The sequence below is a fragment of the Notamacropus eugenii genome, chromosome 4, assembly GCF_028372415.1.
Source record: "Notamacropus eugenii isolate mMacEug1 chromosome 4, mMacEug1.pri_v2, whole genome shotgun sequence".
Lineage (NCBI taxonomy): Eukaryota > Metazoa > Chordata > Mammalia > Diprotodontia > Macropodidae > Notamacropus > Notamacropus eugenii.
The window spans coordinates 137,623,613-137,648,220 of record NC_092875.1 but is presented as its reverse complement, the minus strand read 5'-3'; the positions used below and the strand labels follow the sequence as shown (position 1 = coordinate 137,648,220).

At 34.7% G+C, this 24,608-nt stretch overlaps 1 pseudogene; it reads left to right on the top strand.

Annotated features, from left to right (window-relative positions):
• The first annotated feature begins 3,838 nt into the window (after window positions 1-3,838).
• LOC140502347 (RNA guanine-N7 methyltransferase-activating subunit-like protein) lies at window positions 3,839-4,230 on the top strand (annotated as a pseudogene).
• Window positions 4,231-24,608: the final 20,378 nt, after the last annotated feature.

Genomic DNA, 24,608 nt, shown 5'->3' with positions numbered 1-24,608 from the left:
TTTGGCAATAGTGAATGTCAAAATTTTAACATAACAAATAAAATCCACAAGTCAGTTTCTGGAAAGTTCATTTAATATTTAAGGAAACCTGTGTTCAAGCCTTGCCTCTAACTCATACAGTGTTATGCTTGGCAAGTCATTTGACCTTTAAATGTCCAGAAGAATCTCTTTAGGACTGTAAGCAGTAGAATATTTGCCTATCTGTATATATTGGGCAAGGATGTTTATTTACAAGGTGTGTGCTGCATAATGGTGATGGTAATTTAAATGGGAACTGCTTTCCCATTCGTTAATAGACCCATGTGACCTGCCAGGGTCACTTGGAAGTCTGAGTCACATGAAGCCTCTGGTGGGAGAAGTTTGCTGAATGGATGATACTGGAAGGGTGGAACAGGAAGAAGTCGAGCTAGAGCAGAGCTGAGGGGAAGTTAATCATGAGATTAGTCAGAGCTAGGAAGGATGCAGGCTACTGGATGGTGTGAGTGAAAGAACTTGTTTGTGATTTTGTTGAATGGAGCTAATTTGTGGGAAGCCTAGCAGGGGGAATGTTCAGGGATGTTATTGTCCTCTGCATTGTTATCGTGGATCCATTGTGATGGATTTGGCTTTCTTTGGTCTGAATAAATCTTTTGGTTGTGTCTTCCATGTGATGAGTCTGCAGTATTTCCGATTCAGAATTGTACCAGAATATTCATGGCCACCATAGGTACTGTGAATATTGCATTGGCGCTACAATAGTAGCCAAAAAATCTTATAGGTCTTGGGGGAAAGTTAAGAGTTTGTTGTATGATGAATGTTTCAAGCTGATTCTAGACATGCACTTAGTTTTTGGTGAGGATTTGTTTCTTTCATATATGGGTTAAAATAGAAAGCAGTTGAAGTTCGTTCCAATTCTGACATTCTGTGATAAAAGTTTTTAAGGTTTATATAAATAAATATAAGAATCTTAATTAAATATAAGAAAAATAGGGATTTTTGCCTCTTCTATCATTGATTAAGGGCATAACATATCAATAGTACTCATTGTAACTTAACTTATGACTAAATGAGTACAGCAATATAAAAAGCAAGACCTAAATAATTATTGTCTCTGCTAGTAACTAGGAAGGCAGTGAGCCAAATCTAGATTCAGAGATTGAATACTTTCAAAACATCTTGTCAGGAAACATGCATTTAAGATTCTTTGCAGGTCCTTCAATACCTGTACCTGACCTTTTTCTCACTTCTATCATTCCCCCTTACCATGATCTGATCTTTACTTCTAAGGTCTACTTCCTGATCCCTATATAGCTGGCTCCACATATCAAATCATACATCACATGTCATTCAGTTGCCTATCCAACTCACCTTGTTTTCTGCTGGCTATTATTTTCTCATTTTCTCTAATGAGTGGAATAAGTGTGAATAAGAACACTTTGCTCATGGAATGCTCCAGACTCTTAACAGTACTTTATCATCACATACCATTCAGTCACCCACCCAGATCATCTTACCTTCTGCCTGCCATTTTGCCACATAGAAATTTATCTTTTGAGTTGATAAGTGCTTACAAGTTCTCAAACACTTCCCTAGAAGTCATCAATATTTCTTCCACCTTCTTCAATCAACTGACAACTGTTTCTTTCTTTTTTTTTTTTAACTTTGATATATCATATACCTTTCAGTTCTTTGTACTGCACACTCCCCCCAATTCCAACTCACCAAGTCAAGAGAAGTGATGAGGATCTTTTTTTTTTCAGTCTATTGCTACTTCCAGATCATCTCTCTTTAAATATCTCTATGTGACTTATGAAAACTTTTTCCCACCTTTGTTGCTGTCATTTACTTATTTTTCTCCATACCCAATTTCCTCAATTTTCTTTTCATACTGTTTCATGGGTTTTCTTTCCATTTGATGCTCTAACATCATCAGTACAGTACATGGAAAATAAAGGAGGATTTAGAGTTAAGGGAGCAGTGTTTGCACCACATATCTGACACATTGCTTATATAGCCATTGATACTCTGTGAGTCTCTAAGTGTACAATTCTAAAGTCAATATTTTGACCTAGAAGACCTTGTAGGTTCCTTTCCACTTCAGATGTGTGACATTTGAATTATCTTTGGAAATTCCAGAATTCACACTAAAGTGTCGTTTGAATAATCTGATCACATAATTCTTCAACTACCACAAATTCAGCAACTTCCTTTCTCTTCCTATTTCAATTAGAGAGCACCTTGCTCTAACATTAGACCTTATCATGTTAAAAAATTTCACTAATTTCAAGATTTGAACATTTGAAATCATCATTTAAAACTTCCTTACTTAAAATATTAGTCTTCATAGCACTCCTGCTCTCATTTTTTCCTCACCAGAGCATCCCATTTCTTGTTTCTTATCTATTCTCTCCACTTCCATATAACATAGTTCTGACTTCACTTGGTTCCATCCTTAAGGATGATTTCATGATTTGCCAAATTAATGTTTGATTTGCTAACACCATGGAATCCCTTGCCATACTGACTTTAGGTCATTTCTTAGATGAGAACCCTCATTCCTGAGCAATTCATATAATTGCATTTCAGCATTACTATTTTATGGTCACTGAGCAATGCTGGAAAAAAAGTAGCCAATAAAGTTTTGCGCCTTTCATCATAATTTTAGATCAGTATTTATTGCTATTAAAAATTATTGTACTCTATCCATATTTATTCAATCTCATTCTTGACAGTGACAGTGCAAAAAGGTTTTCCTACTCTCCTTTCAAGTCCAAAAACAACTCTCATTTCCACAAGATGAATTCGACCTCCTGCTCTGAGGCAACTACATAGCACAGTGGATAGAGCTTTGGGTTTGGAACTGGAAATATTTCATTTTAAATCTAGCTGTGTGGCTCTGTGCAAGTGACATAACCTGTCTGCCTCAGTTTCTTCATTTGTAAAATGTCAATAATAATAGTATCTATCTCCCAGTGTTTTGTGAAGATTAAATGATATAATAGTTGTAAAGCACTTAGTACAGCTTTTGGCACATAGTGTTATATAAATAAATATTTACTTTAATTACTATATTGAGAAAATCAATGTAATACAACATGAGAACATTCAGCTCATATCTATTGCTTAAAATTTCTTAGTTTTTTCACGTATTCTCTCATTTCCTGTAATTGGAAAAAGAATCTGACCCTAGATACATTTCTTATTTAAAATTTATATTTTAAAAAACTATGATCTATTTTTTCTCTACCCCACTGAACACCTCAAGTAAGAAAGTTAGAAGAACAAAATCTTTGTTACAACAAGAATAGTTAAGCAAAACAAATTATTGCACTGGACATGTTAATATATAAATATATGTGTATATATATATATATATGTGTGTGTATACATATATATGTATACATGTTTGTGTATATGTGCATGTGTGTGCGTGTGTGTATCACCTCTCAATTAGGAGATGAGCATTATATTTAATCCTGAGCCCTTTGTAGTTCTCGTTGGTGTGATTTGGTTTAGGGATATCTTTTAAAGTGTATTGTTTTCTCAAAAATGTTGTTATTGTAGAACCAAGATGCTGAAGAAACAGGATCAGTGAGAAAGAAGTCCAGTCCTGCATGATTGATTGCTTGGTCTAGGCCCTAGGTCCAACAGGGATGAGGCAAAGTAGGGCTGATCAGGGCTGACCACAGCAGTGTCACTGTCCTAGTCCTATTTGCAGGCACCTGTCTCTATCCCTTCCTTTACATTTCAGCAAAAAATATGAAAAACTGAGACAGTAAATTGGGGCTTCTGACTCCCAGATTTAATTTCTTTACTGAAAAATGGCAACTAAATATAGTAGCAGGCCTAAGCCATTGATATTCTCAGAATGACTGACACTCCTGATGCTATTTCAAATTTTGAAGGGATGTTTGCCAGTCAATTCACAGAACATGATAAAGACTATCAAGAATATTTGAAACACCCAGCAGACTCCCCTCTGATGGTTGAAGAGTGGAATATTAGATTTAGTGGTAATCAAAGGAACGAGATAATTGGTTGCAAGATAACAAAGGGTTTTCATAGGGTTGGACAAATAGCAACAGACCTAATCAGTGCCATGGAAGACCCTGGGGTAATAACTATAACCAGCACAGACAAGAATTTCACTACCATATGTATGGACACTATAGTTACTTAAAAAAAAAAAAAAGTAGCTTTATGGCTACTTTTAATATAAATGTTGGCAGTCATCAAGTAATTCTCCTTTAACATGTCAAAAATTTGCCTCTTTCCTCTGTTTGATCATGTTTTGTATACAAATTTGTGCAGAAAATTTTAGGTAACTTGAAACTTCCATGTACAAATGAATTGGACGGATAAGATAGTAATTGGGAATGATGTATCTTGTCAAGCAGTTATGTACTACATTGCTAAAATTCTACCTCAAATTCATCTTTATTTCATATTTTGTTGGTGAATTGAACTTCATGTATTTTCCATGTAAGGGTGCCACTAGTCATAAGTTTGTAACATAGGCATGATTAGGAACGGGAAAAAATGATTTCTTTGCAATTTAAAGGAGCATCTGCAAACACGCATATGAATTTTCTGGAATTTTACATACTTTAATGAAATAATTCATCAAGAGGCAGTTATATTAAAAAAGAGAGTTATGTTTGCTTACAAAATATCATATCTGGAAGCATCTGAAACACATTATGTTTGATTTACCTCTCACTTGATTTGATAATTTAGATATAACAGCCATGCTATTTGAATGTCTGTTTTAAAGGTTTGAATTCTTCCTTGCTGTTAACAAAAAGAAGACATGAATAGAAATCTACTTTTTAAATTCTGTTATTTTATTATTTATCCTCCTGGTTCTGGTCACTTCATTCTGCATCAGTTCATCCAAGTCTTCCCAGGATTATCCAAAACTATAATTTTCATATCTTATAGCACAATACTATCCCATCACATTCATATACTTTAGTTTGTTCATCTATTCCTCAACTGATTGTAGTAGTAAACAATAGGAAAAGAACATCTAACAGAAGTTCTTTACATATGGTGTCTTTTCTCTTTTTCACTGATCTCTTTTGGGAAGAATCCTTGTAGTGGTATGGGGTCAAAGTTTAATAGCTTTTTGCATGTAGTTCCACACTGGTTTCCAGAATGGCTGAACCAGTACAAAACTCCACCAAGATTGCATTAATATGTCTGTTTTCCCATAACCCTTCAAGCATTTGTTATTTTCCTTTTTTTTGGTCAGCTTTGACAATTCTATGGGTCATGAGGTGGTATATCAGTTTTGTTTTAATAGCCATTTTTCTGATGATTGTTGATTTAGAGCATTTTTTCTATATAGTAATGGATAACTTGGATTTCGTTCACTGAAAACTGCCTGTTCATATCCTTTTCCATTTACCAATTGAGGGAATTTTTTTTATTCTTATTAATTTCAATTAGTTCCCCATATGTGTTTGAAATGACACCTTTATCAAAGAAACTTTACAAAGATCTCTTCACCACGTACTTAATTCTCTTCTAATGTTAGCTTTGTTGGTTTTGCTTGTGATGCATTTTTTAAAAAATTTATGGAAACAGAATTGTTTTTATCTTTTGGGATCCTATCTGTTGTTTAGTCATGGAACTTTTCCCTGTCCATAGATTTGAAAAGAAATGACTTCTTTGCTCCCCCAGTTTTTCTTACGATGCCATACTTTATGTATCATTTAGATAATTAGAACTTATCATCACATAAAGTGTGAGTTGTTTGACTATGCCCAGGTTCTGCCACACGACTTTCCAGTTTTCCCAAAAGTGTGTTTTGGGGAGTGGGAGATTAAAAGCTGAACTCTTGTCTTGATATCTGGCATCTCTGGATTCATCAAACGCTAAACTACTGTGCTTGTTAACTTCTGTATATTGTGTGCTTCATTGATCAACTTTGCTCTTCCTTAACCTTTATACAATTGCTTTGAATATTGCTGCTTTTTTGGTATATTTTGGAATTGAGTACTACTAGATCCTCTTCTTCACACTTTTTTGATTGACTCTAGGAATATCCAAGGGTATTATTTGTGAAAAGAGATAGTTTTGTTTTCTTTTTGCCTTATCTTTATTCTCGATTTCTTTTTCGTGTCCTATTGATATAGTCAACATTTCTACCACTATATTACTATTACTAGTACCATTGGACATCTTTCCTTTACCTTTGATCTTATTCAAAAAGCTTTGATTAATCTGTATTAGCAATAATATAGATTCTTCATTTTGGATAAATAATACTTAGATTTAAGAAAGACCGATTTATTCCTGTTTTCCAGTATTTTTTCAGAAATGGTTATTGTATCTTATCAAAAACCTTTCTTGCATTGATTGATATAATAAATTTTTAGTTGTATATATTATTGATAAGCTCTATGTTTATAGTTTTCCTAATAGTGAACCAGTCCCACATTCCCAGTATAAAGCTCACCTTGTCGTTCTGCATAATTTTTGTGATATGTTGAAGACTGTGGTCTCATTGTTAATATTTCATTTAACATTTTTGCATCATTATTTATTATAGATATTTCCAACTTACTTTTCTTTCTCTATTTTGATTCTATTTATTAAATGTCCATATCTTGCATTGTTTACCTATCAATTTAAAATGATATAAAAAGGGGGGCTGAAATTTTAGAGATATTGATACAAGAAAAGCTTAGTTTTAAAATCTCACCTCTTGTATTTAAAGTGTAGTCATAGTGCAAGTCCCTATACTACACTGAACCTTGGTTTTCTGATATATAAAATGAAAATAATTACGTTACCTATACAGTTATAAAAGCTAGTGGGATGTAAATAGCTAAATGGAACTATGGTTAAAGAGAATTTTACCCTAAAACTGGGGGTACACCATCAATCAATATCTAGAAAATGGCAGGTAAAAGAAGTTCTTCACACACTCACCTGAGCTTTAAAAACCACTGAGAAAGTGGTAAAATGTAACTAACTTAACCATGAGAGAATAGGGTCAAAGTACAGTAATGCTACAAGTATTTTTACACTTTGTTAGAAAAATGTGTTTTATTTACATGGTGGGGTAGAAAAGATTAAAAAAATTAGTGATTATTGTATAAAAAGCAAAAAAAATAAGACACTTATTTGAAAATAAAAATTAATTTACTGATAGTCAGAAAAACCTAAAATTAATTTAAAGATAATCCTTTTATCTGTCACGATTTGACCTATAAGTGACACATTTGTATTTCTCCCTTGAGAATTTACACAGTGAATTCAACACGTATATTCTTGCTAGAAACTGTACACATTATTCTTTTTTTCTCAATTCTGACAGTAGAAATTTTTCACAAAAGTAATGGGGCATTGAGAATAAATTCTTACAATTTGCCAAACCACAGCTCAAGGAAACTTTCTACTTCTCCATTACAAACTTAAAAAAAAATAAAGAATTCTTCCCAAGTAGTAAGTTGGATATCTGCCAGGAGAGCCAAAAAATTATTTGAACATCCCATGTACAAACTAAAAAATTTAAAGAACTCATTTCAGTATTATGAATCTAAATTCACCACACTACAGATATAATAAATTGCTCTGAATTATAGAATCCTTGAATTATGACTTAGCAGAAAAAGCCATTAGAGTTAAGCAGTAGGAGAGGGATTTTATTATGTAATTAGTCAGCTATTTATAAGAACAATATAAAAAAGTAGCAATCCTGATATACTTCTTGGGTGGAATATAGACCATTATTGTAAAAAAATCGATAGGAAACTTGTTCTTAAAACAAATTGGACTTATATTTAAGTCAAGAAAATTCTTCTGTGGACAAAAGAAATTGGGTCTATATACTTAAACATTTCATGGAAAACTGTATGACAAATTTATCAACACTAGGGAGAATATGATATTTTAGAGGGTGAAAGACTAAAATTGCAATTGAACCCCTGGCAGTGAATTTATATAACTCTAATAATCTGCTGGATTATGAAATCAGGGAACTGAAGACTTTTGCTCTGGGGTGATTAAAGCATCAGAAAAAAATATTCATGGACAGGTAAATGGATAGAGGGCCAGATCTGAAGTCAGGAAGACCTGAGTTTCAATCTATATTCAGACACTTATTAATTATGTGACCCTGGGCAAGCCACTTAACCCTGTTTGCCTCAATTGCCTCATCCATAAAATGAGCTGGAGAAAGAACCATTTCCATACCTTTGCAAAGAAAAACCCAAATGGGGTCACAAAAAGTCAAAGATGATTAAAATAACTGAACAACAACAAGAAATTAGTGATTGTGGAATGAATGAAAAAAAAAGATCTCATATAGTAGAAACCGAATAGGGTGATTATTTGAAATGATGTTGCTTATCAAGGAAATAACCATCTGTTCACTTACTTTTTCAGACCTGAAATGAAGACAGTTAAAAAGGTGGCTTATAATTTAGTGGACCTCAGCACTTTATCTGAATTACTAAATTAAAAAACATAGCTATCTATATAAATACCCAATAGTGTTAAGGATTATTTGTACTTTCACGAATTCCAAAAGAAAGACTTACGTGGGAGACGGGGAACAAGTCATGAACTTTTTAATGTAACAACAATAAATAATAACAAAATAGCAATAATAAAAACAAATATTTTTAAAGGTCCCCAGTTGAAGGCTAAACTCTCTTAATGTATCTCACATCTCGGCATGTTTTAGTAATGATTAAGGATGTAGAGATAATTGTTTTCATGTAGAACTCTAGTGAACCTAATTTAATACAACTGCTTTTCAAAGAAGTGACTTCATCCATAAATATAACAATTAACTAATCATTAAAATGAAAAAATTAAATTTAATCATGGTGGTGATAGAAGAATTTGTCCCTAGATAAACATTAACAAGTAAATAAATAGACAAAGCCATACTTAGATGTTGCATATTTGTCGTTGTTCAGTTTTATCAGTCATCTTTGATTCTTTGGACCCCAGAAGACGAATCTTACTGATTACAATTCCAGTGCTCTATCCACTGTGTCACCTAGCCGTCCTCTATTGCACATACATGTATACATACTGTATGTAAGGAGGATTATGTTATCTTTTTAGAGTTTAGTTCATTAGGATCCATGGCCATGGCAATGTCTAGTATCCAAGTGTTAGATAATGACTTCCAGATTAGCCCCAGGATCCTATAAAGTAATTCCTAGGATCATAGTGATAGATAGTCTTACTGAGGCTGCACAATGAGATATGGGGTGACATAATGTGATATTTACAACACCTGTGAAGAGTGACAATATTGCTAAAGTTAATCTGTGAGGCCATTTGCTGGCAAGATGCCTTCTTTGTCCATTGCCCTATAAAACAATCGGGTACTAGTCAGTGAGTTGGAACCAAATAAGTGAATCCATAGGGAACCATAGGGGAACTCATGGACGAACTCATTTGGGATTTGGGTATTGAATAGAAAAATGTATGTACATATCTCAACTGGCCCCCATTGAGGCTTGAGAGGATATAGGGGAATGTACAAGCTGTGCCTGTCTTGACTGACCCCCATCAAAATGTAGAGGTAGTTGCCTCCCATTCAAACTGGCCCCTGTGAGAAGGGTGTTTAGGGAACACTGGAGGAGCTGGGCCTCCCATTATCAACAGCTCCCTCTTGAAAAGACTAGACTAGAATAAAGTAGGATTATTAACCCCTTCGAAGCTGTCTGCCTATCTGACTAGATCAAGAGTGAACCTGTTCAAGGCTGGAGTCCAAAAACTCTGGTACCCCCTGTGTTTTATCTGTGAAATACATATACATATAAATATATGCACAATATTATATTTCTAATTCATACTGTGTGTAGATATAGTTTGAATTCACTCAATGTTTTTCAGCATTTCTTTAGACTCATATAGATACAGAGTAACAGGATAGAAAACTCCAAGAACAAATTTGATCAATCCTCTAATATCATGTAGAAACAGCACAGTGTTAGTCATAAAGATTTGTAGAGCAAAAAAAAAAAAGGTTTTGATAGAAATATAAGCATACATTTCATCATTTTTTTATAATTAAGGATAAAAATGGCCTTTATTCTGTTGTTTAAAGGGAAATCCTTATTTGGGAAAGGCTTATCATTTCTTGTCTTAATGCAGAAAATACATATTTAGAAATAAATTCTCAATTAATTTAATTAATTAAATTCCCAACCACCAGATGATTTCTATGTGACAACTTTCTATAATATTGTCTTGCAATAAAGACTGTTAGGAGCCAAGTGGATATAGCACTGGGCCTGGAGTCAGGTGCACTTAAGTTCAAATCTAACCCCAGACAATTACTGTCTGTGCAACTGTGGTAAAGTTACTTAAAATTTATTTACCTCAGTTTCCTCAGCTGTAAAATAGGGGATAATAACAGTACTTATCTTATAGAGATTTATTAAATGAGATAATTTTTAAAGTACTTAGCATAGTGTCAGGCATATAGTAGGCATTATATAAATGTTTATTTCTTCCTTATCATCAAATGGATTATAGCTATCTTCAGGTTTTATCCTTTTTTCTTTAATAATTATTAACACTAGTTAAATCATGAATGAAAGAAATATACATCTATATGTGCATAAGTATGTGTATGTAAAAATGTATGAAAATAAATTCCTATGTGTATGTTCATATGTGTATGGAATATATAGGTATATCATATACATATGTGCATGTGTGCATACATTTATATATGTATATGGTGCATAGTGGAAATGTGCACATATGTATGTAAAATTGTGCATATACACATATAGATATGTACACATCCATGTGTGTGCATATATGTGTGCTGTGTCTGCACACACACACACACATACACATTCATTGTATGCCAAGTACTAGGGATTTAAAGAAAAAGGAAAGGGGAAATAATTTTTGATCAAAATTTGTTACATTTTTATAGGAGTCTATTATGCATAGAGTATTGGGAGTTTTTGGTCTTGGGAGTCAGAATGAGAAGAGGTAATCCATAAGCCAGTTCTTTGAAATGCCTTTTTCAGAACTAGTATTAGCATATTTGATTATTATGTCTAATACCATAGTGAAAAAGTTGGTATTTTTCTCATTCCCTTTCTCCCATCCTTTCTGAATATTTTCTATTAGAGTTTTCATGATATTGTTTTTCTTGGTTCTCTTAGTTTGACTACTCCTTATTTCCTTTTTCAAAGCATAGTTTATATCATGCTCCTTATTTGTGAGTGTATCCCCTGGTGCTGTACTGCACTCACTCTCTGTCTCTCTCTCTCTCTCACTCTCTCTCTCTCTCTCTCACTCTCTCTCTCTCTCTCTCTCTCATCAGCTCCTATAAGTTTAATAAGATTAATTTTTATCTCCATGAGAACACTGTAGACAGTAACAGCAACACTGTTTGATGAGCAACTTTGATGGACTTGGCTCTTCTCAACAGTACAATTATCTAAGACAATTCCAAAAGACTCATGATGGAAAATGCTATCCACATCTAAAGAAAGAACTATATAGTCTGAATGGAGATTGAAGCATATCATTCTCTCTTTTTTTTCTTACTCACAGTTTTTCCTTTTTGGTCTGATTCTTCTTTCACAACATGACTAATGTGGACATATGTTGAATATGATTGCACATGCATAACCTATATCATATTGCTTGCTATCTTGGGGGAAGGAAAGGAGAGAGAAAATAAATGGAATTCAAAATCTTATAAAAGTGAATGTTGAAAATTCCCTTTACATGTAGCTAGAAAAAATAATGTATTATGAAATGAAAAAAAAAAAGAAAACTTAAAACTGTGGCAGTTAAAACACTATCTCCATGGAAATGACTCCAAGGTCAGTGGTACATCGATGCTGCTACCTACCTTACCTCTGTACAAATTTTTTGCCTAAATATATGGAGGTGGGGATTGATTTCTCTCATACTTTGATAAGTTAGTTTGATGAGCAGTTAGTTGGTTCTAGTAGTGAATATAGGACTGAACATGGAGTCAGAAGGATGAGTTTAGATCTGGCCTCAGAGATTTACTAGCAGTGTGACCCTGAACAAGTTACATTAACTCAAATAATCTCATCTCTGAAATGTATCTAAGACTAACACTGGCCTCACACATGAGATTACACAGAAAGAAAGAGATCTATAATATGTTATATATTCTATACAAATGTATAGTATATATCTATATAAAATCAATATATACATAGATACACAATATTAATATGTATACATATATTATACATACATGTATATGGATGGGTGTGGCTACACATGCACACACATACACGTACATATATACAGGCACATATGTATATACATGTATATGTGTATGTATACATGCATGCATGCATGCATGCATACACACATATTTTCCTGCATATGTAGGCATACACTTTCTCATAAAGTACAGGATTTGATGAGTTGAGTGAAATCAAGAAAGTCCTTTTAAAATTCCTCTTCCTCTATTTTATCAAAATTTGAGATAATGATTTATATAATAGTTGTAACTTTCACTGTGAAAGATACCATATCAATCATAAGCTATGTGACCCCGGTCAATCTCTTAATCCTTCTTGTCTTTAATTTCACATCTGTATCATGGACATAATATCTCCTGGCTTGTAGGGTTATTGTAAGTTTCAAATTTGTTGACTTATGCAAAGAAGTTTAAAAACATTAAAGGAATATATAACTGTTAGTTATTTAATTACTAAACTGATATTTGAATATGAGTGAAATAAGCAGTCAAAATATTTTAATGGACTTTGTATTTTTGTGTGTATTACCAAATAAGTTTAAAATGAACATAAAAGGGCAGGGCAGAGCCAAGATGGCGGAGTAGAAAGACACATATACACATAGCTCCGAACCCACAACCCATACAACATCAGTATAAAGTAACTCACGGCGAATTCTGGAGCAGTGAGGCCACAGAACAGTGAAGAGAAGGAGATTTCTGTTCCAGAGGGACCTGCAAACCTCTCGCAAAAAGTCCGTGGCACTGCAGACGCGGAGCCCAGCAAAGCCTAGTCCTGCTGTGGCTGCGGCATCAAGAGAAACAGACCCGAGCAGACTTCAGGGACGGGATCTCCAGCTGCCGCCCAAGTCCCTCCACCCAGAGGTGACAGGGGTCGGTGAGAGAGTCTCTTTGGCGGGTCGAGAGGGGAGTGGGGTGCCCCCATAACTTGAGCCCCTCCCCCCCGGAAGGTAGAGGCTGGGAGGCGGCTGCAGACCAGGGCTCCCCAAGTGGGCGGGAGCCTGGATCCATTGTGGAAGGGCTGTGCATAAACCCCCTGAGGGAACTGAGCCTGAGAGGCAGCCCTGCCCCAACCTCAGCACCTGAACTTAATCTCACACTGAATAGCAGCCCTGCCCCCGCCAAAAGCCCTAAGGCTGGAAGCAGCATTTGAATCTCAGACCCCAAACACTGGCTGGGAGGATCAGGAGGCAAGGTGGGTGTGAGGAGAATATTCAGAGGTCAAGTCACTGGCTGGGAAAATGCCCAGAAAAGGGAAAAGAAATAAGACTATAGAAGGTTACTTTCTAGGTGAACAGGCATTTCCTCCCTGCCTTTCTGATGAGGAAGAACAATGCTTACCATCAGGCAAAGACACAGAAGGCAAGGCTTCTGTGTCCCAGCCCACCCAATGGGCTCAGGCCAGGGAAGAGCTCAAAAAGAATTTTGAAAATCAAGTTAGAGAGGTGGAGGAAAAGCTGGGAAGAGAAATGAGAGACATGAAGTCAAAGTATGAAAACAAATCAGCACCCTGCTAAAGGAGACCCCAAAAAATGTTGAAGAAAATAACACCTTGAAAAATAGGCTAACTCAATTGGCAAAAGAGGTTCAAGAAGCCAATGAGGAGAAGAATGCTTTCAAAAGCAGAATTAGCCATATGGAAAAGGAGATTCAAAAGCTCACTGAAGAAAATAGTTCTTTCAAAATTAGAATGGCACAGATGGATGCTAAGGACTTTGTGAGAAAGCAAGATATCACAATACAAGCCCAAAAGAATGGAAAAATGGAAGATAAAGTGAAATATCTCATTGGAAAAACAACTGACCTGGAAAATACATCCAGGAAAGACAATTTAAAAATTGTGGGACTACCTGAAAGCCATGATCAAAAAAAGAGCCTAGACATCATCTTTCATGAAATTTTCAAGGAAAACTGCCCTGAGATTCTAGAACCAGAGGGCAAAATAAATATTTAAGGAATCCACAGAACACTGCCTGAAAGAGATCCAAAAAGAGAAACTCCTAGAAACATTGTGGCCAAATTCCAGAGTTCCCAGGTGAAGGAGAAAATATTGCAAGCAGCTAGAAAGAAACAATTCAAGTATTGTGGAATTACAGTCAGGATAACACAAGATCTAGCAGCCTCTACATTAAGGGATCGAAGGGCATGGAATAGGATATTCCAGAAGTCAAAGGAACTAGGACTAAAACCAAGAGTCACCTACCCAGCAAAACTGAGTATAATACTTCAGGGGAAAAATTGGTCTTTCAATGAAATAGAGGACTTTCAAGCATTCTTGATGAAAACACCAGAGCTGAAAAGAAAATTTGACTTTCAAACACAAGAATGAAGAGAAGCATAAAAAGGTGAACAGCAAAGAGAAGTCATAAGGGACTTACTAAAGTTGAACTGTTTACATTCCTACATAGAAAGACAATATTTGTAACTCTTGAAACTTTTCAGTGTCTGGTACTAGGTGGGATTACACACACACACACATGCACACACGCACACACACATAGAGACAGAGTGCACAGAGTGAATTGAAGAGGATGGGATCATATCTTAAAAAAAAATGAAATCAAGCATTGAGAGAGAAATATATTGGGAGGAAAAAGGGAGAAATTGAATTGGGCAAATTATCTCTCACAAAGAGCCAAACAAAAGACTCATTAGTGGAGGGATAAAGAGGGGAGGTGAGAGAAAAACATGAAGTCTACTCTCATCACATTACACTAAAGGAAAGAATAAAATGCACACTCATTTTGGTATGAAAACCTATCTTATGACACAGTAAAGTGGGGGTTAAGGGGATAAGCAGGGTGGGGGGGATGATAGAAGGGAGGGCATGGGGAGGAGGGTGCAATTTGAGGTCGACACTCATGGGGAGGGATAGGATCAAAAGAGAATAGAAGTAATGGGGGACAGGATAGGATGGAGGGAAATATAGTTAGTCTTATACAACACAACTATTATGGAAGTCATTTGCAAAACTACACAGATTTGGCCTATATTCAATTGCTGGCCTTCCAAAGGGAAGGGGTGGAGAGGGAGGGAGGTAAAGCAGTTGGAACTCAAAGTGTTAGGATCAACTGTCAAGTAATGTTCTTGCCACTAGGAAATAAGAAATACAGGTAAAGGGGTATAGAAAGCTATCTGGCCCTACAAAACAAAAAGAAGACGGAGACAAGGGCAGAGAGGGATGATAGAAGAGAGAGCAGATTTGTCATAGGGGCAATTAGAATGCTTGGTGTTTGGCGGGGGGAGGGGATAAAAGGGGAGAAAATTTGTAACCCAAAATTTTGTGAAAATGAATGTTAAAAGTTAAATAAATAAATTTAATAATAAAAAAATAAAATGAACATAAAAGAAATTTAAAGCAAATGCCAGGCTAAATTAGCATTTATCGATCAACAGAAATGAAAAAAGTAAGGGTTCCTATTGATAAGGTTAATCATCGTCTCAAAGTAATTAGTTTTTTTTTTAATTTAAAACAATATTTATAGCACTCTGCTTTTACAGGTGAAAAATATAGGGCTTATGAGATGAAATGTGTTTCCCAAGGTAACATAGTAAGTAGCAGAGAGCTTGAACTCAGACCCAGTGACCTTTCCCATGCACCTCACCATCCTATACCATACTTATTGCTGTTGTCGTCATCGTTGCTGTTGTTCAGTCATTACAGTCATGTTCGATTCTTCATGACCCCATTTGGGGTTTTCTTGGTAAAGATACTGGAGTGGTTTGCCATTTCCTTTTCCAGTTCATTTCCAAAATGAGGAACTGAGGCAAATAGGATTAAGTGACTTGCCAGGGTCACACTGTTAGTAAGTATGTGAGACTAGAATTTAACTCAGGAAGATTAGTCCTCATGACTCCAGGCACACTACTCTATCCACTATCCCACCTACCTGCCCATTCCATGCTGCTTCCTAGCTTAATTACTACAGTTAAAAAAAGGATATTTCTTCCGGTTTCAATGTAAAATAAGACATCAGTGAGCCATGGAAAATATTGCACCTCCCTGTGACATTAATAGTGTGGAGCTAAAGGTATAAATAACCAAGGTATCCTTTGTAAAATTCTTTTCAAGGAGCCCAGATATAGGAATCAGTTTTCAGGTTTGAACAGACTTCTGAAACATTTCTTACAAGTAAAAAATAAATCACAATAATAAAGGGAAAATCAAATGTCACTGTCTGAAGGATATGAGGATATACACTCCTTAATGTCCTGTGGTGCAAGAAATCTGCCCACTGTGGTGAATAGCTTCTGTAGACATTGTCAATATCTGTGGGAGGTGTGAGCAATGCCTTATTTTCACAAGGAAAAAAATTTTTTTTCCAGTACTGTTTTCAGCATGCAGGTATGGTCACCTGGATGTAGATTCAACCAGGGAAAAAGATCTCTCTGCAATTCAGATTCATGTATTTCATACACCAATAGGTGCCACCATCGCACCATAATAAAGTTTGCTTATACATATACATATATATGTGTATATATATGAATATATACACATATATATAATATACATATATGTGTGTTTATATGCGCATATATATGTATACACACACACAGATATATATAGATATATATAGATATATATAGATATATATATAGATATAGATATCTATCTATCTATCTATCTATCTATCTATCTATATATATATATATATATATATATATATATATATATATATATATATACTAATGTTAAAGTTGAAAGATATGGGTACTTTTTAAAAATTTTTCTAGTTTTTTTCCCCTGACATTGTGAGAAAGAGCTCATATTTCAATCCTGAAATTTTACTGACAGATTCAAATTCTTTAAGAATTTTGCATTTGCTGTTTAGTTTAGCCAAAAGATTACATGCTTCAGAACTTTCCCTGTTATTATTCAAAGCCTCTGATAAAAAGTATCTAAATGAATTAAGCTTCTCCAAATCAAAAAGAAAAAAAAAAACTGTCCATATTGCTGAGGAAAAAAAAATACTTCATCTGATTAATTTCTTATTTTTGTGACATACATACTAATGCCCTTGGCTTCTGTTCTTAAGTTATTCAAAATACAAACAACATACAATTGACCAGGATACAATTTTCATAGGGGAAAACTTTAAGGGGAATACAAGAAATATTGCTGTACCAAAGTGCTTAATAACCAGTGGTGCTGCATGAAATATGGGCTTGTTGGAAATGATGCCCACCCAGCTCTCAGCCAAGAATCTCCAAAAGTAAACAAAAGGAAGAAAGATAATTGTTTCTAATTGTTTCCCACCTCCCATCTTCTCAGATACTCATGAAGAAAATAGAGAGTATTTTCTCTAAAGGAAATAACTCTTGCTAAATTAATATTCAATGTCCTTGAACAGGACATTAAAGAATATGATATGATTTACAGTCATTCCACACAGAACTGCCCAACTCACACTGAATACATTAGAGTACTAGAGGCAGCTGATGATACAGTGTAGAGTCATGGAGTTTGAGTCATGAAGCCCAGAGTTCAAATCTGGATTCAGATAATTACTATCTGTACATCCTTAGGCAAGTTACCTAATCTTTGTTTGCCTCAGTTTCCTCAGTTTTGAAAAAAGGACAGTAATAGCCTTTACACTGCAACCTTACATTGCAAGGTTGTTCTGAAGATCAAATGATATTGTAAATATTTGTAAAAAGCACATAGCACAGTATCTAGCATATAGTAGGTACTTTGTAATTGCTTATTCTTGTCCCCCAATTAGAAGGTCTAATCACTGCATATTTTTCAAATATTCTGAAAAACTGGTCTCAATGAATTAAAACATATCATATCACCACATGCATCCACAAATTTTCTGCTACTGGTCTAGCCTTGTAGTCTATTTATATGGTAATAGACATCAAATTAGTTTGTGTATTTGTTTGTTTGTGTGTGTGTGTGTGTGTGTGTGTGTGTGTGTGTGCATTTGTCTTTGGTTTTGGTCTATGTTTGTGAGGAAATCTAGGTATGGGAGCTCCCTCTACTGAGGCAACTCATCTGCCACTTAAGAGTTTTAGAGATTTCTTTATTACATAAAGAGATGAAGCATCTTCCTTTGTCAGTAAATGACTGTGTCAAATGCAAGATTTGAATCCAGGTCTTCCTAACTTTAAGGCTCACCCACTCTCTACTATGCAACACAACCTTGGACATTATACGCAACATGTGTTTCCATCATTTCGTTTTTCTTAACCCAAATCAATATGGTTTCCCTGAGGCAAATAGTTATTATGCATTCTCTCTTTTTATCTGATCCCATGGAGATGAATGTATACCAGATAAAGCTGTAGTGAAGGTGCTAAGGAGGAAAGGGTGTCATTAGCAATAACACATGTGCATGTCATGATATAATACATGTGAGAGATTTGCTGTTAGCAAAAACTGTAGTGTTTGAAAACTTATGGCGAAAAAGTTTAGCTTGTATTATAAATTTAAAAAAAAAAACAAAGGTATTTGTATAACATGAATCATCTGAAAGGAATTCAATAATTTTGGGTCAAAGCTTGACTTCCATAATATTCTTAATGGATAGGAACGTCTACCTTATTTTAAGTTGACCTTTTTAAAATATAACAAATAGTATTCATGGACACACTCCATATAGAGAAGAAAAAGGAGGAGCATTTATATCATATTTAAAGACTTGAAAAGCATTTTGAAAATATCTTATGTAATCCACAAAACAACCCTGGGGTATAGATGCCATTATTATTTCATTTTACAGAAGAGGAAACTGAACCGAATTGAAACTTAATGATGTACCATAGGTCACATAGCTATTAAGTATCTGAGGCAGGATTTGAATTCAGGTCTTTCCAACTTCAGGTCCAGCATTTGATCCCCCGACCAACTATCTGCCTCAAATTCATTAAGTATAAGCTAAAAAACAAAAACAAAAACAAAAAAAAAAAAAAAACAACATCATCCCAGTATCGTAATTTTGCATTTGAAAAACATTCTATCAAGTATTGGAGATCATACTGCATCCCAATTCAATCCTATTATGCCTATTCTTACAAGTGTTCATCCAATATATAGATGAAAATTTACAATGAAGTTGAACCCTACCACTTACACAGGGTAGCCCTTTTCTCTTTTGGGTAGATTTAATAGTTTGAAGATTTCACTTAAAAAGTTTTTTTTGTTGTTGTTGTTGATTTTCTTTTTGCCCTCAAATAGAGCCTAAATTGTCCTCTATGAATCATACATCCATCATTCTTCATTCTGCCACCTAATTCAATGAAATAAAAGTTTAGTGGGAAGAGTTCCTGGAAGCCACTGTTAGAACAGAACCAACAAGATGCTTTCTCATGATAGGGCAAAGAAGGATAGATCCAATTCTGTTATAAATGACCTTTCAAATATTTGGATGCAGCTAATTTGCTTATACACATTCATTTCTCTACTCTTCTTTAATTTAAATATCCTTAGTTTCTTCAACTTAACATCATATGATACGGACTTGAAAATGTTCACCATGCATATTCTCTTCCTCTGGCTTCTCTAGTTTATCAGTGAGTAGTGAGCTTTGCCTCTTAATGAGAAATGCTCTTGCTTTCCAAATTCACTCCAAATCATTAGCCAACTTGTGACCGAGTCAAGAAAGTCACATCCATAAACATTTATCAAATGTACACAAATACAACTGATTTATTTTCATTTTGCCACTGTTTCTCCCACAAATGCCAAAAGACCTTTTAGAATTTCCACCTTATTACCTCTACCCCAGCTGAATACATGAAACTAAGTATGAGATATAAAGTAGATTTATTATCCTTTCAATATTGAGAATTATTTCTCTAAGCATGTCACTTTTATGATTTTGAGCTCTGGGTTTTTCTTTTTTTTTTTTTTTTGCTGTTTGTTTGTTTGTCTTTTTAATAGTTCGCTCAGTAATGTGTATGCATGTCAATATAGCAGAATTCCTTTATGATTCATTCAATCAAAGTTTTTAAAGAACTACTAAGTAACAAGCTACCTTTAGGGATATTAAGTTAAAAATTGGGAGAGTGAGGTAAGCTTAGTGTCTGGCAAAACAGGACTGTTGTTATTGAGTCATTTCACTTGTGTCAGACTCTTCACGACTTCATCTGGGGTTTTCTTGGCAAAGATCTAGAGTGGTTTACCATTTCCTAGTCCACCTCATTTTAAAATGAGGAACAAAAACAAGTAGGGTTAAATGGCTTGCCCAGGGTCATACATGTAGTTAGTGCCTGAGGCTACACTTAAACACAGATCCTCTTGACTCCAGGGCTGAGCTCTGTCCACAGTGCCACCTAGGTGCCCCAAGATAACAACTAATATGTAAACTCAAGAATAAGTTTCTTACTTTCTAATTCCCTTAGATCTTTATTATGATATTGATTTTATTTTGCTTGCAATCAACAGATTGTCTTGCTTGGTAATTTCTTTTCTCAAGCAAAATCTTCATTCAAGTCTGTTTCTTTTTTTTTTCATATGAAAATGGATGCACCTGCTTTTGTTATTGATTTCTGAATTATTGCAACTCTGTAAACTGATTGCATATATTTTACAAAATAAAGGGAAAATATATTTATTTCACAAAGCCCAAGACAAAATTCTTTACTTTTAACTCAGAACTATCCAGGAAAATCCCCAATTTAAATCTCTGCACACATTTAAGACATTAACTCCACCAAAATCCTTTCCTGATCCCTCCAGTTGTACAGTTTGTAACATTCTCTCTCATCTCATATTTCACATATTTGACTTTTTGTGTTCATGATAAATCTTACTTACTTACCGCAAACCTTCTCCAGGACAGTGTTGGTTCCTTGAGGAAAGAGATCTTTTTCTTTATATTCCCAGCACCTGGAATAGCACTTGAAACAGGGCAATAGTTTAATAAATCAAAGTTTATTGAATTGAAATTAAAGTTTTCAGTGTTGTAACATAAACAGAACTATACATGGAGTCAAGAAGACCTCAGTTCAAATTCAGCCTTAGACACTTGCCAGCTTGCCATTGTGACCATGAACCATTCTGCTTTCACTTAACCTCATTCTGAAATTTTGCTCAATGTAATATGGGAATAAAAACAATACCTGTCCCTCAAGGTTGTCGTGAAGATAAAATGAAATGATATTTGAAAAACATTTTTAAACTTTCAAGTGCTATATAAACATTAGTTGTTATCATTATTCACATAAATTCTTTAATACAATAGAAAAATTTAAAGTGTATTCATATATTCAAAAAAGCATTTTGTTGTTGTTCAGTCATGTTTGATTCTTCATGACCTCAAGGACCACAGAATGCCAAGCTCTTCTATTCTCCATTATCTCTGGAAGTCATTAAAAGTTCACACTCATTGCTTGCATGACTCTGATGCTCTGCCATTCCTTTCTTTTGTTCTAAATCTTTTCTAAACATCAGTTTTTTTGTGTTTTTTCAGTGAGAGCTGTTTTCTCATTATGTGGTCAAACTATTCAAGCTTCAACTTCAGCATGTAGCCTTTGGGTGAACAGTCTGAATTAATTCATATATATACTGACTGATCTGATCTCCTTGCCATCCAAAGAATTCTGGAAAGTCTTCTGCAACACCACAATTTGAAAGCATCAATTCTGTGGTACTCAGTTTTCCCTTACAGTCCAAATCTCATAATCATACATTACTATAAGAAAAATCATATTCTTGACTATATGGACCTTTTTTGGCAAGATGATATCTACTCTTTTTATGCTGTCCAAATTTGCCATAGCTTTCCTTCTAATGAGCAAGCATTTTTTAATTTCATGGTAATAGTTGCATATACTTAACTACTATGTGCAAAAAATCCAGTTAGATGCTATATAATAGTGCTTTGTGGAGACAGTGAGGTGAGGGGTGGATGAGGATAGCTATGAGGACTACCATCCTTAAAGGTATGTACTCCAGTAAGTAATTGTAATTATAAAACCCCTCAACTAACTTGCTTTCTTGTAAGGAAGCTGTTACTATTGTAACTACCAAGTAGTGCTGAATACAGCAAGGATATGGAGTTCAGAATGAAGAGCATACCTAAAGGAAGAATCATTTGCCTTTATCTTCTCAAAGCCATCTGGTGAGAAAATTGTAGGAACTGAGTGAACCATATTGATTCTATGTTGTGACACAATTCTGGATTTAAATCAGTTCGTTTTCTATTCAATTATGGGTTTATTATAGTTTCTGTCTTTTGGGAAAACTTTATTCAGTTGTGGCAATTGTGAGGAAACTTTGCTGCACTGTTTGATTTTAGCCCTTCATGTCTGGGAAGCTGGACTACCTCTACCTGTGGCTTAGAGACCCACAATTAAGGACCTAGTAGTTTATGCTAACCAGCAACCCAGTCAGATCTAAAGATTGATGTTAAGGAGTTTCCTACCAGGCCCTCCACAGTTATGCATCTCAAGTAACCCATATATCTCATCTAAAAGCTAACTATACTGGTCAATCAGTAATTACTTCCATGTTCATTTAATTGAATTCAGGTACTGGAGTGGGGGTGGGGTGAATTCAATCCTTCTTTTTCTAATTTCAGGGAATTGCACCTGTTTACTCTCTACCTCCTGGATTAGATAATCCCCAATTTTTCCTCCAATTAGAAATCAGATTACATAATTGTGTACTCTATTTTCTACCCTGCTTATTGTTATCATTTAATGCATAACAATACGCAACCCCTTGTATTTTGGGTCCAGTGTCAAAGCTGAAAAGATCTGATCCCAATTTCCTATGCAATTAGCTTGCACTGTGAAGGAATTATTCTTTCCTTTTTTGTTTTTTTTTTCTTTTCATAGCTTTTTATTCAAATTATATATAAAAAAATTTTTAGTATTCATTTTTGCAAGATTTGAAGTTTCAAAATTTTCTCCTTCCCAATTTCCTAATTATGGTAAGCAATTTTGACATAGGTTATGTATGTGCAATCATGTAAAACATATTTCAATTTTAGTCACAGTTGTGAAGAAAGAACCAGACTTAAAGAAAAAAAAACATGAAATAGATAAAGTGAAAGTAATAATAAATAATAATGTTTTGCTCTGCATTCAGAGTCCACCAATTCTTTATCTGGATGTGGATAGCATTTTCTATCATGAATCCTTTGAAACTATCTTGGATCATTGTATTGCTGAGAATAGTTAAATCATTCAGAGTTGATCATCTCACAAGGTGGTTACTGTGCACGATATGTTCTTGGTTCTGTTGATTTCACTGTGTCATTTCATTACAAGTCTTCTCAGGTTTTACCTAAGTCTGTCTGCTCGTCAGTTCTTGTTTGACAATAGTATTCCATTACATTCATATACACAACTTGTTCAGCCATTCCTCAATTGATGGACAGCCTCTCAATTTCCAATGTTTTGCCACCACACAAAGACCTACTATAAACATTTTTGCACACATAGGTCCTTTCCCCCCTTTTAAATGATTCCTATGAATAAAAACGCAGTAGTGGCATTGCTGGAGCAAAGGTGCACACAGTCTGATTGTCCTTTAGGCATAGTTACAAATTGCTTTCTAGAATGGTTAGATCAGTTCACAATACCTGAAACAGTGCAGTGTATTTATTTTTTTAAGTGTCCTGATTTTCCCACATCCTCTCCAACACTCACCGTTTTTCTTTTTAATCATATTAGCCAATCTGATAAGATTGGGGTGGTACCTCAAAAATGTTTTAATTTTCATTTCTCTAATCAAAAGTGATTTAAAGCACTTCTCCATATGATTATTTGATTTGATTTGATTTGAAAACTGACTGTTCACATCCTTTGACCATTTTTCAATTGGAGAATTCCTAGTATACTTACAAATTTGACTCAGTTTTCTACTTTTGAGAAATGAAACCTTTTTCAGACATACTTGCTACAAATATTGTTTCCCAGCTCTCGGCTTTACTTCTAGAAGTGTTTACATCGGCTTTGTTTCTGCAATAACTTTTTTAAATTTTATATAATCAAAATTATCCATTTTACATTTTGTAATGTTCTCTATTTCTCAGTTGGCCATAAATTCTTCCATTCTCCATCAATCTAAGAGATAGAATATTTATTGCCCTTCTAATTAGCTTATCGTATCACCCTTTATGTCTCCATCATGTACCCATTTTGACCTTATTTTGGTATATGGTGTACGATATTGCTTTGTGCCATTCTTTTCTAGTTTTCCCAGACATTTTTTCCAAATAATGAGTTCTTGTTTCAGAGACTGGGTTCTTTGGGTTTATCAAACATGAGGTTACTGTAGTAATTTGCTCACTGAGTATGGCATGCCCACATCAGAAAGGGTGCCTTGCTGTATGAAACAACAGAATTTAGACAGCACAAAGTAAACGTAGGAAGCACACATTTGGAGTATCCCCCCAAATGTTCAAACAAGCTATCTGTGGCCTAT